This window comes from Geotrypetes seraphini, chromosome 13 (assembly GCF_902459505.1).
Source record: "Geotrypetes seraphini chromosome 13, aGeoSer1.1, whole genome shotgun sequence".
Classification (NCBI taxonomy): domain Eukaryota; kingdom Metazoa; phylum Chordata; class Amphibia; order Gymnophiona; family Dermophiidae; genus Geotrypetes; species Geotrypetes seraphini.
This window is the reverse complement of record NC_047096.1, coordinates 59556144-59562033: the sequence shown is the minus strand read 5'-3', so window position 1 is coordinate 59562033 and position 5890 is coordinate 59556144.

Here is a 5890-nt window from a genome sequence, read left to right as displayed (position 1 = left end):
AGAGATAGAGGTGATGTAATAGAATCATTCAATTATTTGAAAGCTATTAATCTACAAAGAAACCTTTTCCAGAGACATAGAGGCTGCAGAATTAGAGGACATAAATTTAGGTTGTAGACGGGCTGGCTCAAGAATAATGTCAAGAAGTACTTTTTCATGGCGAGAGATACCTGGAATGCCCTCCCGTGGGAGATGGGAGATGAAAACAGTAACGAAATTCAAAAATATGTGGGATAAACACAAAGGAATCCTGTATGGAAGGCGAGGAACCAAACAAACTTAAGTGTGTAAACTCCAGTAATTGAGAGGCCGTGCTGAGCACACTTCTGCAATCTGCTTCTTCTTACCAGCATAGATTTGCTGCTAAGGCTGCTACCCCTGCTCATCCTCCACCTAGAAAGCAGAAACAGCAGCCAAGTCAACAACCTAAGCAACCGGCTGCTCAACAAAAGCCCACATAGCATTTTTGACATGTTCCTCATAAGCATAGCCAAAGTTCCCATTCTGCAATCTCTTCCTCAGCCGATAATGGGACAGCTTCAGCATTACATCAATCGATGGGAGCTCATCACCTCCAATCTCTGGATGTTAAACATCATTCGTCAGGGTTACCTTCTTCACTTCCACACCCTCCTTCCAGATCATCCTCCAAGAGAGTCTGCTTCAAACACTGTACAGTCTTCTCTTCTTCTTCAAAAGTTCAATCCCTTCTTCTGCTCAATGCCATCAAGGAAGTTCCACTCTCTCAGCAGCATCAGGGATTCTACTCCTACTATTTCTTAGTTCCAAAGAAGATGGGAGGACCATGCCCCATTCTGGATCTCGGAGCTCTCAACAAATTTCTCGTCAAGGAGAAATTCCGTATGCTGTCTCTCACCCTTCTTTATCCCCCTTCTGGCTCATGTCGATTGGTATGCTCTCTAGATCTCAAGGAAGCCTACACTCATATACCAGTCCATCTTGCTTCCCGACAATACCTTCGCTTTCAAATGAATCAACGCCTTTACCAGTGCAAGGTACTTCCATTTGGCCTGGTATCTTCTCCCAGAGTCTTCATGAAGTGCTTGATTGTGGTAGCAGCAGTCCTTCGATCCGACGGTCTTCAGGTTTTTCCTTATCTGGATGACTGGTTTATCAAGGCTTCCTCATCTCAGGAAGTGGCTCTGGCAACGACTCATACCATCTCTTTCCTTCAAGCCTTGGGATTCGAAATCAATTTCCCCAAATCAAACCTTCACCCGACCCAACGTCTTCAGTTCATTGGGGCTATTCTAGATACCATACTCATGAGGGCGTTTCTCCCTCCAAATCGCTTGGTCACTCTGCTTCACCTCTGCCAGCAGATGTTTTCATCTCCACACAATCTCAGCGAGGTGCATGATGGTTTTCATCTCCACACAATCTCAGTGAGGTGCATGAACCTCCACGGTTCATGTGACACCACTAGCAAGACTACACCTTCGTACTCCTCAGTGAACCCTTACTTCTCAGTGGTCTCAAGTGACAGATCGGCTATCACAGCATATTTCTGTAACATCATCTTTTCAACAATCGCTTCATTGGTGGATGACCTCTTCCAATGTCTCCAGAGGTTTTCTTTCTCACCTCCTCATCACCAGGTGCTCACGACAGATGCATCCTCATACGCCTGGTGGGGGGGGGGGGGGGCGCACATGACCAGCTTTCAAACTCAGGGTCATTGGACCATCAAAGAGTGAAAATTTCACATCAATTTACTCAAACTCAGAGCGATGTTTTATGCGCTCAAAGCTTTCCAGCATCTTCTGAGCAATCAAGTCCTCCTCCTTCGTATGGACAATCAAGTAGCAATGTACTACATAAACAAGCAAGGAGGCACGGGTCTCTTCCACTTTGTCAGGATGCTCAACAGATTTGGTTCTGGGCGATGGCCCACAAAATTTTCTTGAGGGCAGTCTAACATTCAAGGGGAGAAAAATTCCTTAGCAGAAAACCTCAGCAGAATTCTTCAGCCTCACGAATGGACACTCAGCTCGACAGCTCTCCATCCAATCTTTGCGCAATGGGGCACTCCACAAGTGGACTTGTTTGCATCTCCCCACAACCACAAGTTGCCCCAGTTCTGCTCCAGGCTTTACTCTCCTCACCAACTGCAGGCCGATGCATTTCCACTGGATTGGATGTGAATGTTCCTGTATGCCTTTCCTCCCACTCTCATTTTGAAAACTCTTTTCAAACTCAAGCAGGAGTCAGCCACCATGATTCTCATAGCTCCTCGATGGCCCAGACAGAATTAGTTTTCCCTTCTACTTCAACTCAGCACCAGGGAGCCCATAGCTCTTCCAATTTTTTCTACTCTGCTTCTCTCTCTTCTACATCCCAACCTGCACTCATTACACCTGACAGCTTGGTTTCTCTTGGGCTGAATCCATCTGAATTCCATCTCTCTCAGCCTGTCCGCAATATTAGCAGCGCCTCCAGGAAACCAGCCACTCAAAAATATTATCAGCAAAAGTGGACTCAGTTTTCTTCCTGGTATCTTCTTCATCATCACGATCCAACTTCCTTGTCAGTTGAGCTGGTGTTGGATTATTTACTTCATCTCAAGGATTCTGGTCTAAAATCTACATCTATTAGAGTCCATCTCGGTGCCATTACATCTTATCACCGTCCAGTCGAGGATAAATCTCTCACCGCTCATCCTTTGGTCTCCAGATTCATGAAAGGACTTTTCAATATGAAACTACCTCTCAAACTTCCTTCAGTAGTCTGGGAACTTAATCTGCTTCTTTCCAGGGTAATGAAGCCTCCATTTGAACCAATGGCGACAGTGCATCTCAAGTTTCTTACCTGGAAAGTTGTTTTTCTTGTATCACTGCCATAAACCAGGAGAGTCAGTGAGCTGCAAGCGTTAGTGGTGGACTCACCATTCACTGTTTTTCACCATGACAAAGTGGTTCTATGCACACATCCAAAGTTTCTGCCTAAAGTTGTCACTGAGTTCCATCTCAATCAGTCAATTGTTCTTCCAGTTTTTTCCCTAAACCTCATTTTCATGCAGGAGAAACTGTTCTCCGTACTCTGGACTGTAAGTGTGCTTTGGCCTTTTATATCGACAGGAGAAAGCTACACCGCACATCACCACAACTCTTCGTCTCATTTGATCCTAACAAGCTGGAACGTCCTGTTTCCAAGAGAATGATTTCCAACTGGCTGGCTGCCTGTATATCATTCTGTTATGCTCAGACTGGACTGTACCTGAAGAGTCGTGTCACAGCCCATAAGGTCCGAGCTGTGGCAGCTTCTGTGGCCTTCCTCAGATCTACCCCTATTGAGGAAATCTGTAAAGCTGCTACCTGGTCCGCGGTTCACACCTTCACCTCACATTACTGTCTGGAATCTTTTTCCAGACGGGATAGGCACTTTGGCCAGTCAGTACTACAAAATTTATTTTCTTGAAAGGCCAACTCTCCCACCTGTATCTGAATTCAAGAAAGCTTGGGATTAGTACATTTAGGGTTATCAGATTTTCTGTCTGGAAAATCTGGACCCCTGGACCTGCCCCCTTTCCCACCCATCTCTGCCCCATCTCACCCCCAAACCCGCCCCAGCCCCGTCTCCGCTGCCTGTTCTCGTCAGGCGGCGCATGCGCAGATGCCCTCCTGCACAAAGGAAAGCTTTTCAAAAGCTGAACAAAGTGCTGGGTTTTGAAAAGCCGTCCGGACCCCTAGACATGCCAAGGGAAATCCAGACGTCTAGTAACCCTAAGTACATTGGATCTCAGAGAGAGAGGATGGGATAGTAAATGGCATGGACAGGCCATATAGTCTTTATCTGCCTTCAGTTTTCTCTTTTTCTATGGGTAGCATCCTACAGGTTGTTTATGTTCTCTGGTGGTAACTAGCTATATCACTGGTAGTGTGTACATGAATAACTGAGCAAGCTTTTTCTGCCATCGACTTCTTTGTTACTATTTGTTAACACTGGGAGATATCCTCCCTAATTTTTGTCTCCTTTCTGCCTTTCTAAGCCCAGTCATACAGACTCAGATCCTTTGCTGAACCTTCCAAATCGGTTAGTTCATTTGAACCACTTTGGTATACAGGCCAGCATCATAGTGAAAAATAACTCTGACAAACAACATATAACTTAAAACCACAAAAGTTAACAAGTTTCAAGTTTATTTAAAATTTCTTATACCGCCTAATCAAACCTTCTGGGCGATGTACAAAAATGTTAAAAAACCATCTACTGACTAAAATACAGTTTAAAGAACACACAACAACACTAGGGCAAATACTAGCTTTTAAGGACTAATAAACTAGCAAAAAAATTAACGAACAGAGACAAGCGGGAAAGGAGAGCTTGAACTATAACATGTAAAGAAAAAGAGAACATGTAAGGGAGAAGAACAATAGGAAAGGGAACAGGTATTAAGATTCCTTCTCAATACTGGGTAGTCCTTAAAAGGAGTCAAACGCGTCGAGAAAGAGAAATGTCTTTAGTTTTGACTTAAAGTCTGGAAGTGTAAGTTTTTCGCGTAAGTAGTTTGGAATGCTGTTCCAAAGAGAAGGGGCGCTAACAGAGGTTCTTAATGTATTTATATGTTTCAATGATGGGATAACAAGAAGGTTTTAAGCTGTAGATCGCAAAGACCTTGTAATGTTGTAAGAGATAAGTAGGTTATTAATGAATTCAGGCTGATTATTTTCTCTGGTTTTAAAAGTTAATAAAATAATTTTATAAGTAATTCTGTGTTGTGGGGTGACATGATCATATTTTTTTTTGCATTAAATAACATTTTTACTGCAGTGTTTTGTACCAGTACAAAATAAGCTGAATTCTTGACAAACAATATGCTGGTGCCTTATCAAGCCAGTAGCTGTAGTCATGGCATAACAACTGGCTTCCTGCACCCTTCCCAAAGGTTTCCCAGCCTCAGCTAATCCAAGAGGCAGCAGACGTGCCGGAAGCCGAAAATTAAATGGTAGCACACCGCAGTCTTAGGAGCCAACTTTTTATTGGGGCGCTAAATCCAATGGAAATGGCCTCTCCCTGGACACAGTCAATAAATTTGTTCAATATTAGGGGTGCCGCAGATTCATATGACCACAGTACCAGGGAGCCAGCAGACAACATTTCAGTGAACACTAGCAATACAGGAGTGAAGCAAGAAAAGCATTAATTCCTCCAGGGGAATTACAATATGAAAAAGGAATCTGTTACTTTGGGACAACATGGAATAAATCAGAATACCATGCAGAGGAGGAAATGGAAAAGATATACTAGCTGCCCCTTTACCAAAATAAATAATTTCAGATGTACAGGATGTCAAAGTTTCTGTTAAAAATGAGTTTTGTGGTTCAGCCAACAATTCAGCTTTCTTCTGTCCTGGAAAGTAATATACTAGCAAAGAGCCAGGGTTAGCCAGACCAATGTCTTTAATGAACTGCAATTTTATCCTATACCGGTTCAAAATTACAACTTAAACCAGTAATGCGGCTGAGGACATTTCTGCACAGCAACTTGGAGAAATAATTAAAAATGTATTAATGTAATTTGCAAAGAAAAGGATCAGATAACGTTTGAAGTTACTTTTTATAAATTATTAGTTTTGCCTTCACAGAAATGTGTCGGAGTCTCTTGTCCTGCACTGTACTGAAAGTAGAGCTGATGGAGTTTGCAAGCCTCTTTTCTGAACTTTCTGTCAAGAAACGAGGCATCTGACATTCTTTCCTTCCCAATGTTGAGACTCTTCCTGCTCTGCAAAGCTTCAAAGAAGAAACTTCCCCAGCAGGATCCTACCAAACCCGTATCATTCCCATGACCCTCCCCTTCCCTGTTCACATTTCCTGCCAAAATCTAGTAATTTAAATAGACTGTACAAGCTTGAGAGAGCTCTTTTGACAGC